Raw genomic sequence first — 13099 nt, 5'->3', positions numbered from 1 at the left:
TATATGAGTGTGAACAGATGTTAGTTGTTTATTAAAAAAAAAAATAGTCCAATTTAGAATGAGTCTTTTAATCTGTGTCTCCCATTATGAAATTTTCTGGCAAAGGAAAACTGTGTTGGAGTAATGCTCTTACTGTCTGACCTATTAAGACTGGACTCATGTGCCACCTCGACAGCTTCAACTTTGTCTGTACCTCATTGGGTTACCTTGCTAGAATATCTCTCTGAGAAGAAGTGATGTAACAGGAAATGTCTTATCCACAGTCTAGGTATTATTTTTTGTATGCAACTTTCAGCCTTCAATACCGTATGTTGTTTTCTAGCATCACAACCTCTACTTAGATGGCATGTAGAAGGTAGGATAGAGTTACTGACAGTATTCTAGATGTTAGTGAGTTAAAAGTCATGCCTGTGTAACTCAGTCCTCATGAGCAGTGCACATAAAAGACAAGGGAGTGGGCATGGCTCGATTCTTTACCAGGTGCACAGCTTTTTTATTTTTTTAAAATTTTTTTTATGTCTTTGCAGCAACTGATATAGGTTTATGAACAGAATTCTCAACTATTTCCTGACAAAGATAAATTGTAGCAGACAAGCTATAAACCCACAAAATAAAATAATGAAAAAGCATTACATTAACTCCTCTGTGTGTATGTTTGTAAACTAAAATTGCACAACAATTTTATTTGACTTAGTTCTCATTGATTAAATCAACAGACCATTAATGCAATTGCACAAAAAACTATGTTTAGCTTAGGTTTCTTTCATTGGCTCTGTGAGCTATATTCTATGTCCCTTGGTATTTATTTTTTATTGTTATCTTGTTAGTGCTTATAGGTTGTTACAGTCACTTCACATGTATATTAGTAATTTATATTTGTATTTCAGTTTGTGATGGGTATGTAGTCACACTTCCTTTGGGAATCCACTCAGTAGATAATACAAGGAATGTGTCTCTGAGTCTCAGCTGCTCAAAACAGGCATTAACCCGCAGATCTCAGGCTACTTTAGCCTTTGTATGAGTGCCAAAAAAAAAGGTTGTTGTTGTTGTTGTTGTTGTTGTGGTCTTCATTCCTGAGATCGCACGGGATTAGCCGAGCGGTCTAAGGCGCAGCAGTCATGGACTGTGCGGCTGGTCCCAGCGGACGTTCCAGTCCTCCCTCGGGCATGTGTGTGTGTGTTTGTCTGTAGGATAATTTAGGTTAAGTAGTGTGTAAGCTTAGGAGCTGATGACCTTAGCAGTTAAGTCCCATAAGATTTCACACACATTTGAACATTTTTTTCAGTCCTGAGACTGGTTTGATGCAGCTCTCCATGCTACTCTATCCTGTGCAGGCTTCTTCATTTCCCAGTACTTACTGCAACCTACATCCTTCTGAGTCTGCTTAGTTTATTGATCTCTTGGTCTCCTTCTATGATATTTATCCTCCACGTTGCCCTCCAATGCTAAATTTGCTATCCCTTGATGCCTCAGAACATGTCCCACCAACCGGTCCCTTCTTCTTGTCAAGTTGTGGTACAAACTCCTCTTCTCCCCAGTTCTATTCAATACCTCCTCATTAGTTATGTGATCTACCCATCTAATCTTCAGCATTCTTCTGTAGCACCATATTTCGAAAGCTTCTATTCTCTTCTTGTCCAAAATAATTATCATCCATATTTCACTTCCATACATGGCTACACTCCATACAAATACTTTCAGGAACGTCTTCCTGACACTTAAATCTATACTCGATGTTAACAAATTTCTGTTCTTCAGAAATGCTTTCCTCGCCATTGCCAGTCTACATTTTATATCTTCTCTACTTTGACCATAATCAGTTATTTTGCTCCCCAAATAGCAACTCCTTTACTACTTTAAGCGTCTCATTTCCTAATCTAATTCCCTCAGCATCACCCAACATACCTAAATAGGTATGGGAGTCATATATATGTCCTAATCTCCTTCTCCCCACTCTCTCTGTCCGTGTCCTCCCCCCCCCCCCCCTCCCTTTATCCATCTCCTCCTCCTTCCCAATCTCATTGTCCATCTCCTCCTCCCCAGTCTCTCTTCCTGTCCTCCTAACCCCTCTCTACCTATCTCCTACTTCCCCATCCACCTGCTTAGCTGTGTGGTAATGTGCTTGCCTCCCATGCAAGCAGGCCTGGGTTTGATTCCTGGCCGGGTTGGAGATTTTATCTGGACAGGGTGTTGCGTTGTCCTCATCATCATTTCATTCTCATCATAGGCACGCAAGTCATCCAGTATGGCGTCGAATGAAATAAGATTTGCTCTTTGTGGCCGAACTTCCCCGAAAGGGGCCTCCTGGCTTTTGATGCCATACCCTCATTTCAGTTTTTCCTACTTCCCCATCTCTTTTCTCCCTCTCCCCCTCTCTGTCCATCTCTCCTCCCCCCCCCCCCCCCCTCTCTCTGATCGTGAGCATTGATTATTGTTATTGCATATGAAATCTTGATTGGAAAATCAAGTCACTTACAATGAATGGATAAATCTGTTAGGATCATTAATATAAGGGATACAGTGGTCCTTCATCTGCTGGTTGTGTGAAGATTGTAGCTTCAGGTGACAGTATTTCTGATAATTTTAATCTGTGAATGGTTAGGACTGCAAAGTTTTAGATAATTCAGATTCCATAGTAGTATTCAAATGGTAAGCCAATGACCCATAAATACTACATTCCTCTTTCCTCTTAAAACTGACTGTAATGAAGGAAACAACAGCACACTGTTGTGTATACAATATATGTTTAAAAATATATATAAGGAGAAAGAACATATGTAGAAGAAACAATTTGTTTAATGGTTTAAATGCCCTGATATATAGGTTAACACTGACTGCGAGAAAGAAAATGAAACTGCACATTTTCACAGCACAGCATTTTCTATCTCACGGTTAGTTTTAACAGAATATCTGTACAATGTTGTTGTTTTTAAAAAATAGGCTAAGTCCACTTACTGTAAATGTTGGTAGAGTATCGTATAGCAACTTGAAGTGATATGGTCCAGAACAATTCGAGATTTTTTCTTACAACATCTCCTCATTACATATTAATGTAATTTATTTACCGTTATATTGAAAAATGTGTGTCCTATGTCCATCTGAAACTTTATTTGAGTATCATGTAAACATTTGACTAACTAGGTCAAGAACTTTCCCAAATTTTTGCTAACCAACATTTCTTCTTTAAGTATTGCACATATATTTATGTACTATATATATTAAAAAATATGTAACCTATGTTCCTCCAAACATTTATTGGAGTGTCATGTATAAATCTGAAGCAAATAATTCAAGAGCTTTTTGAGCTTTTTGCTGACAACATTTTCTTGTATGTATTATACATTCATTACATACTACTATATTAAAGAAAAATGTCCATACAAAAAATATATTAAGAGCACCTTCTAAAAATTTTAATTAAACAGATCAACGACTTTTTGCATTTTTGCTAACAATGTTTCCTCTCTCTCTCTCTCTCTCTCTCTCTCTCTCTCTCTCTCTCTCTCTCTCTTTCTCTCCATATACACATATGTATTCCTGACAAATAGGTAGCATCTGTCCACCAGAACATTTATTAGAGTGTTATGTGAAAATCAGAAGTAAATCAGTCAATAACTTTTTTTAGATTTTTGCTAAGAATCTTTATGTTTTTAAGTCTGTGTCCATCAGAACATTTAATAGAGTATCATGAAAAATTTGAAGTATATCACCCAAGTACTTTTTATACCCTATGTCTGTCTGAATGTTTGTTTATCAGAGGACTGTTTGAAAATGTGAAGTAAATTAGTCAAGAACTGTTTGAGGTTTTCAGTAACAACATTAAACAGTGACTTATTTTTATATAGTTGATGGATATGGGTCTTTATGTATCGTATATATTTTTAAGATATGTGTAGTCTATGACAGTCCAAATGTTATTAGAGCATGATTCAAAAATTTGAAGTAAATCAGTCAACATCATTTCAAGTTTTTATGTAATGTATAGATATACCATATATATTAAAATATGTAGCCCATGTCTATCTGACCATTTATTAGAGTAACATATAAAAATTTGAAATAAATCAGTCAACACCATTTCAAGTTTTATGTGGTATATAGCTATACACCATATACATTAAGAATATGTAGCCTATCTCCATCTGATCATTTATTAGAGTATTGTGTAAAAATTTGAAGTAAATTGTTCAGGAGCTTTTTGAGAGTTTTTGTAACAATGTTGCACCACAACTTGTATTTAAATAAGAGTATAGATGTAGTGGTCAGACTTTACCACAAAGCACAGATTTTACAAGTGATATTGTACATAACAAAATAGTTCTCACACATGCATTATTACACTCTAAATTTAATTGATCAAGCTAGAATTAAATGAATTCTTGTACAGAATAGAAACAGTGCTTTATTAGGAGTGCCTGTAGTTTGGTTTTAAGTACGGTTTTTATTTCTTCTGGCATATTGTCGTATAATGACAAAGTGAAATTCACTCTTCTGTTAGGATGATATTCTGGAAATGTTTGGTGGGTATTTTATTTTACTCTGGTACAGTAATTGCGTGTTTTCTTTTTTTTTTTATTACCTTAGCAGTTTCATATGTGGTTCCTATTGAATAGATGATTTAAAGATTAAATAAATGTGAAACAATGATAACTTGAAGATCAGTAAACATAGGTTTACAAAACTCCATTTTTAATCAGAAATTGTGCTCAGTGCTCTTTTTTGAAAGCTAACTACATTTATGTGCTAGGTGCGTTTTTACCAGAAGTTGTAGGAAGCTGAGGCATTTAGACCAACAACTGTTGGATCTAAATTAAATGTATAACCATAAATTTTCTCTCTTATTCCAAACAAAACTGTAATATTATTTATTGGGCATTCACTGGTCTATCTAAATAGTGTATTGCATCAAAGGAAAAGTCAGTTGAGGAACCTAATAAATTAAGGAACATAATTGCCAAAACTTACCTTCAAGAAGCGAAATGTATCATACTGCTAATAGATACACATAAAAGTAAAAGTGATACACTTTGTAGCTTTTAGAAGTAGTTCCTTTCTTGGGGTGGAGAGAGGAATAAGTTGGAAAAGGTTTAGGAAGGAAAGGCAGGTCACTCAGAGTATAGGAAGAGGGTGATTCACCTGTAGTGAGACCAAGTGTAGAATATTTATAATTATGTTAGTATTTCAGAAGACTAAGAAATAATATCACCAGTTTGATTACTCAGAAGTTGAAAGAAGACTTTTACTGCAGGAGAAGAGAAATACGATCCATAGTTTGGGAGATGGGGATGACACATTATGTCAGATGATCACAAGCTGATCAAATGTAGAAGCTCAACTTAAAATTTCACAGTAGAGCAAGTTTTTAGTCACAAATTATCTCAACCAAGTGTCAGAGTAACCTTCTCAGTTTACATAAAAATTCATCGTTTTTTTGGTATAAGCTTTTGCTAAAGATGTGATATAGTGATGAGCACTGATAGCAAAAATATACCAGTCTTGTATATTTGGTGCTTCACAGCTTGTAAGTGACTGTTAAAAGACAACTTGTTGACACTATGAGCTGCATGTAAAATATTTAATTGCCAGACTGGTATTTCCAGCTTAGAGCATATTGTCAGTAACATGTAGTATGTACCTCTATATCAAATGATGTGCATGTCAGTTATAAACTCTCTGTGATGTTAAAAGCAGGGTTCACCTCACAGTATAAAAGTCATCAGGCATACATGCTACAGATGCAAAATGTCAAACAGCAACATCAGTGTCCAGTGTGGTCAGGAAGTGTCACTGTTTAACATTTGACAGCTGTAAAGTGTATGCACGTCAATCTGTGTACATCATAGATCAACATAGATTTTGGCATCATAGAGAATTTATAACTGATGTGCACAGCATTTGACAAAGAAGTTCGTAATATAAGGTGAACCAGAAGTCCACTGACAAAATGTTGGAGGTTGTTTAGGGATATTTCCTGAGGATTTTGGTATAAGGGATCTGAGGTCTCCAGTGGCTCATTACAGAGTAATAATGCTGTAATGATTCATGTGGCTTTGTCACCAGGATTATCTTTGTTTCTGTGAAATTACTTTCACAGCAGTGAAAAAGTCTGTAATACATGAACACCAAATAACACACAAAAGGATCTGGTTATTCAAGGGCACCTAAGCACAGATGCAAAACTACTGTGATGTGGTTGCCATCACTGAAGGAACAGCCGAGAATAGTGTCATTGCAGTATACACAGAGCTGGGGCATACATATTCAGCCACCTCGCTCATGATTATGCTTTGTGGGCAAGCTACAGCCCCTGCTTTACCTTGGAGGTTGTATGTCAACATAAGAGATGCTGAGCTGTTTACTGCTAAGACTCCTGCAGCCACCAGGGCATCGGGGTTGGCATGCAGATCATGGTAAACAGTGCTGCAGTTGCAGTCATCTACTTGTGTCCACATGGTCACTTGTCCATGTGGATGCCATGCCTGTATTCCTCTACTAAACATTACTTTGTCCATAGTTCAGCCCCTCGATGACCAGTTCAGCTCTGGGCTCCAGACCGAATGCTAGCCTACACTTCAGACCACAATGCCTGCTCCTCCTGCTACCCATCACATGTGCCATCCCACACCTCACCAGAATCACAACCACTTGCCATAACCCAGCTGCTTCACAAGGCCCACCAACACTGAGCCAGTGGCCTTCACCACAGCCACTGCCATCCAGCGGCTGCTCTGGAAGACTGAAGTTCTCAGATCATCACCACTACTGATGATCATGGGCTTTGTCATAGTGGCCATAGCTATACATCATTACAGAAAGATGTTCAGTTGTACTCAAGTGTGGACTTTCTTTCTCTAAACCGTACTGCATTATTTCACTGTCGATAAACAAACAGTTATTATTCCAACATGTGCATATCCACCACACTCTTGGCACACCACTTGGCCAAGGGTTACTATAGTTGATGTCGATGATTATGATTTCATGATATGTGTGGCACTGTGTTCGTGCAGGTTCTCAGTGTAGTGCTCCCCCTGTGGGTTCGGGGGTTAGAATAGACTCACGGTATTCCTGCCTATCCTAAGAGGCAACTAAAAGGAATCTCAAATGTTTCGGCCTATATGTGATGGTCCCCTCTCTGGTTTGACCTCCATATTTCCAAATTAATCCGAAGAGTGAGCCAATTGGGGAAGGATGCCTTATATGGTGCATTGTGTCCATCACACATTGAGACCTGTAGCCAGCGTCATCACATTGCCATCCTGCACGTCCTCCATCTCTTGGGCAAGGATACATTCCTGGGTGCGATTTCCACCATGCACTGTGCAGTGTTGCTTTTTGTGGAGATGATGATATGGACTTCTTTGTACCTAATATCCAGCACGGTAGTCAGCCCGTTGTGGTGGGGCCACCATGCACCCTGTTGGTTGTAGCCCCCTGACAACACAGGGATCACTCTGCTGATGCCTGCGCCGTTAACTCCCCACATATACCAATGAGTAGATGTTTATCTCCCTGGGACATCGGGACTCCTGGCAATGGCCATCCTGCCAGGTGGCCCTAGCTGAGACTGGGTGGAGCCCGTGGGGAGGGCCCTTGGTCAGAGTGGGTGGCATCAGGGCAGATGACCCGCAATGGTACATCATCTCTTGCTGGTGGCCAGCCACCAGCAGTCTCTAAGCATTCTCGGGCTCAATTCAACGCTCAGAAATACGATCCCAAATCATTCTCCTCCCTGGCCACACCGTGGTAGGAGCGTAAGGCTCAGGATGGCAGAGACACTTATTCGCCCCAGTTCCTAGTTTGTACGAGAGCTGATGGGGAGACTTTCATGTCAACGAAGCCTCAATTCTTCGTAGAGCATTTAGAGGACAAGTTTGGGGAGGTAGAGGGCTTGTCCAAAATGTGCTGTGGGTCAGTACTGATAAAAACGGCATCCTCTGCCCAATCACAAAGGTTGCTTGCTTGTGACAAGTTTGGGACTGTTTCAGTTACCATCACACCCCATAAGAGTTTAAATATGGTCCAGGGTATTATTTTCCAAAGGGACCTTCTTTTTCAGTCTGATGACAAGCTGTGTGCCAATTTAGAGCATCAAGGTTTTCATTTCACCGGCACGTTCATTGGGGTCCGAAGGATAATCAGATTGCTACTGGTGTCTTCATCTTAGCCTTCGAGCATGATACATTACCAGAGAAGGTCAAGGTGATGGTCTACTGCTGTGATATCAAGCCCTATATCCCTCCCCCAATGTGGTGCTTTAAGTGCTGGAAGTTTGGCCATATGTCTTCCCGCTGTACTTCCAGCCTCATATGTCAAGATTGCGGATGCGCATCACATCCCAATACTCCATGTGTCCCGCCTCCAATCTGTGTCAACTTGTGGAGAGCATCATTCACCTTGCTCGCCAGACTGCAGGATCTTACAGAAAGAGCGAAAAATCTTGGAATATAAGACCCTGGCCGACTGACCTATACTGAGGCTAAGAGGAAATACAAACGACTCCATCCTGTGCGAATGACTTCCTCATATGCCGCTGCTACAGCAACCGTGATAGCCCCATCATTTCAGCAAATTCCAGTCGGCTCACCAAGCCGTACAACTCCACATGCCCCTTTGCCCATGTGGGGCACTACCCACCCTGTTGCTCCTGTGCCACCTACCTCAGGAGCAACACCCCCCACCCACCCATCGTGGACGTCCGTCCCCGCTTCTAAGCCGGAGAAGGGTCCAACTTCTTCAGCTCCTCTTGTTCGTAAGGGGTCCCTTGGGTCCCTCCATTCCCAGGATTCCACAAGTGGGAAAGATGACACCCGGCAGTGACATAAGTGCCCACAAGCAGCTGGTTGTAGGGCTTTGCGATGCTCCTCCATCCTGGAGACTGAATCAGTGAAACTCTCCCAGCCAGTGAAACCCTAGGAGCAGCGAGAAAAGTTCAAGAAGAAGACCTCTAAGACAAAGGAACTTGCGGTGGCACCCACCCCTCAGCAACCTACAAGCTCTGCATCTGAGGGCGAGGTAGAGATTCTGGCATCCGCTGAGGACCTAGATCTCACTGGACTCTCAGACACAATGGATGTAACTCACACAGGTACTCAGTTGGTGGCAGCAGGTGACCCAGCGGTGTAATCTGCCTCCACGGTCCCTTCAAGCCTTTCTCTGCCATAGACAATGTCATCCTCCAATGGAACCGCAACAGTTTTTTTCCACCATCTTTTGAGCTCCGACAACTTCTCACCCTTCACCCTTTCCTTTGCATTGTTCTTCAGGAAACTTGGTTTCCGGCGATGTGAACCCCCACCCTCCGTGGCTATTGGGGTTATTATAAGAACTGGGCAGCTTATGAGAGTTTATCTGGTGGCATCTGCATCTGTGTCCTTCTCTCTGTTTACAGTGAGTCTATCCCTCTACAAACACCTTTAGAGGCTGTCGCTGTTCAGGTGCAGATGCCTCAAGCTGTTAATGTCTGCAGTCTCTATCTTCCACTGGATGGTGATGTCCCACAGCATGTCCTGGTTGTGCTGATAGCCCAATTGTCACCACCTTTTCTGTTACTGAGCAACTTCAATGCCCATAACCCTCCGTGGGTTAGATCAGTGGAAACAGGCTGAGGGAGCATCATTGAGCAAGTATTGGCACAGCTCGACCTTTCTCTTTTAAACACTGGTGCCTTCACACATTTCAGTGGCACACACTCAGCCATCGACCTTTCGACCTGCATCCCTAGCCTATTACCATCTGTCCAATGAAGTGTGCATGACGACTTGTGCAGTAGTGACCACTTTCCAATCTTTCTGTCACTGCCACAGCATCACTCTTCCGGCTGCCCCTGCAGATGGGTTGTGAATAAGGATGACTGGGACTTGTTCACCTCCATTGCCACTATTGAGCCTCTTTCCAATGAAACCATTGATGCGGTGGTTCATTCGGTCACCACCGGCATCATTACTGCCACAGAATCTGCCATTTCCTGTTCTTCTGGGTCCCCTCAGTGGAGGACTGTGCCTTAGTGGTTGCCTGAGATCACTGAAGTGATTAAAGATCGCAGGCAGGCACTCCAGCATCACAAGCAGCATCCCTCATTGGAACACCTCATCGCCTTTAAACGGCTCTGTGCATGAGCCCGCCGCCTCATTCGCCAACGTAAGCAGAAGTGCTGGGAAAGGTATGTCTACACCATTGGCCTCCGTACCTCTCCATCACAGGTTTGGGCCAAGATTAGGCAACTCAATGGCTATCGGACCCCCGTCAGCGTACCTGCACTTTCACTGAATGGAGCAGTCTGTACTGACTCCGACACAATTGCAAACCACTTAGCGGAGCATTTTGCTCAGAGTTCCGCTTCTGCGAATTACCCACTGGCCTTCCGCTCCCTGAAAGAGTGGTTGGAACGTCGGAACCTTTCATTTCACACGCGCCACCCTGAATCGTACAATGCTTCGTTCAGTGAGCGGGAATTCCAAAGTGCCCTAGCCGCTTGCCCTGATACAGCTCCCGGTCTAGATTGCATCCACTGTCAGATACTCAAAACACCTCTCGGTGGACTGCCAGCGACACCTTCTAGACCTTTTCAACCGAATCTTGGTTGAGTGTGAGTTCCTGTCACAATGGCAGGAAAACATCATAGTCCCCATGTTGAAACCTGACAAGAACCAACTGGAGGTGGACAGCTACTGCCCCATTAGCCTCAACAACATTCTTTGCAAGTTGCTTGAACGCATGGTGAGCCGGAGGTTGAGTTGCCTTCTTGAGTCTCGGGGCCTTCTGGCTCTGTCTCAGGATGGGTTCTGTAAGGGCCGTTCTGCCATCGATATTCTGGTTTGCCTGGATTCTGCCATCTGTACGGCCTTTGCCCGCCATCAGCATCTGGTCGCCATCTTTTTTGACATACGGAAGGCGTACGATATGAAATAGCGACATCACGTCCTCTCCACGCTTCATGGTTGGGGTCTTCGGAGTCCACTCTGGATTTTCATACAAAAGTTTCTGTCGCTTCATTCCTTCCATGTGCAAGTTGCAGCCTCCCATAGTTCCTCCCGAGTTCAGGAGAATAGGGTACAACAAGGGTCTGTCTTAAGTGTCTGCCTCTTTTTGACTGCAATTAATGGGCTCGCTGCGGCAGTGGGAATGTCTGTCTCAGCTTCCTTGTATGCTGACGAATTCTGCCTATACTATAGCTCTACTGGCATTGCAACTGCTGAACAGCAGCTGCAGAGCCCTATCCAAAAAGTGCAGTCTTGGGCTGTAGCGCGTGGCTTCCAGTTTTCGGCAGCCAAGACCTGTGTTATGTACACTCCTGGAAATGGAAAAAAGAACACATTGACAACGGTGTGCCAGACCCACCATACTTGCTCCAGACACTGCGAGAGGGCTGTACAAGCAATGATCACACGCACGGCACAGCGGACACACCAGGAACCGCGGTGTTGGCCGTCGAATGGCGCTAGCTGCGCAGCATTTGTGCACCGCCGCCGTCAGTGTCAGCCAGTTTGCCGTGGCATACGGAGCTCCATCGCAGTCTTTAACACTGGTAGCATGCCGCGACAGCGTGGACGTGAACCATATGTGCAGTTGACGGACTTTGAGCGAGGGCGTATAGTGGGCATGCGGGAGGCCGGGTGGACGTACCGCCGAATTGCTCAACACGTGGGGCGTGAGGTCTCCACAGTACATCGATGTTGTCGCCAGTGGTCGGCGGAAGGTGCACGTGCCCGTCGACCTGGGACCGGACCGCAGCGACGCACGGATGCACGCCAAGACCGTAGGATCCTACGCAGTGCCGTAGGGGACCGCACCGCCACTTCCCAGCAAATTAGGGACACTGTTGCTCCTGGGGTATTGGCGAGGACCATTTGCAACCGTCTCCATGAAGCTGGGCTACGGTCCTGCTCACCATTAGGCCGTCTTCCGCTCACGCCCCAACATCGTGCAGCCCGCCTCCAGTGGTGTCGCGACAGGCGTGAATGGAGGGACGAATGGAGACATGTCGTCTTCAGCGATGAGAGTCGCTTCTGCCTTGGTGCCAATGATGGTCGTATGCGTGTTTGGCGCCGTGCAGGTGAGCGCCACAATCAGGACTGCATACGACCGAGGCACACAGGGCCAACACCCGGCATCATGGTGCGGGGAGCGATCTCCTACACTGGCCGTACACCACTGGTGATCGTCGAGGGGACACTGAATAGTGCACGGTACATCCAAACCGTCATCGAACCCATCGTTCTACCATTCCTAGACCGGCAAGGGAACTTGCTGTTCCAACAGGACAATGCACGTCCGCATGTATCCCGTGCCACCCAACGTGCTCTAGAAGGTGTAAGTCAACTACCCTGGCCAGCAAGATCTCCGGATCTGTCCCCCATTGAGCATGTTTGGGACTGGATGAAGCGTCGTCTCACGCGGTCTGCACGTCCAGCACGAACGCTGGTCCAACTGAGGCGCCAGGTGGAAATGGCATGGCAAGCCGTTCCACAGGACTACATCCAGCATCTCTACGATCGTCTCCATGGGAGAATAGCAGCCTGCATTGCTGCGAAAGGTGGATATACACTGTAGTAGTGCCGACATTGTGCATGCTCTGTTGCCTGTGTCTATGTGCCTGTGGTTCTGTCAGTGTGATCATGTGATGTATCTGACCCCAGGAATGTGTCAATAAAGTTTCCCCTTCCTGGGACAATGAATTCACGGTGTTCTTATTTCAATTTCCAGGAGTGTATTTCTGCCAGTGACCGACTGTTCACCCTGAGCCACGGCTTTATCTTGATGGCAAACCTCTTGCTGTGGTGGAGACGCATCGGTTTTTGGGATTGGTTTTTGATACCCAGTTGGCTTGGCTCCCTCATATTCAGCAGCTTAAACAGACGTGCTGGTGGCATCTTAATGCCCTTTGTTGCTTGAGTCACACCAGCTGGGGTGCCGTTCGGTCTACCCTTCTACGGCTGTACCAGGCATTAATTCAGTCCTATCTAGATTATGGGAGCCTGGCATACAGTTCGGTATCACCTTCCGCATTGCAGTTGCTGGACCCCATACTTCACAGTGGGGTCCGACTCGCCACTGGAGCTTTCCGGACAAAGCTCTGTCAACAGCATACTTGTGGAGG

At 44.2% G+C, this 13099-nt stretch overlaps 1 protein-coding gene across 1 annotated transcript in view; it reads left to right on the top strand.

Moving 5' to 3' along the window:
• The window catches only part of LOC126188009 (probable 2-oxoglutarate dehydrogenase E1 component DHKTD1 homolog, mitochondrial), a 356616-nt gene that overhangs the window by 68185 nt on the left and 275332 nt on the right, over nucleotides 1–13099 (top strand). The gene's annotated exons all lie outside the window — the stretch shown is intronic.

This window comes from Schistocerca cancellata, chromosome 5, assembly GCF_023864275.1.
Source record: "Schistocerca cancellata isolate TAMUIC-IGC-003103 chromosome 5, iqSchCanc2.1, whole genome shotgun sequence".
NCBI lineage: Eukaryota > Metazoa > Arthropoda > Insecta > Orthoptera > Acrididae > Schistocerca > Schistocerca cancellata.
Note: the sequence above shows the minus strand (reverse complement) of the source record. Positions and strands in the feature narration are given on the sequence as shown.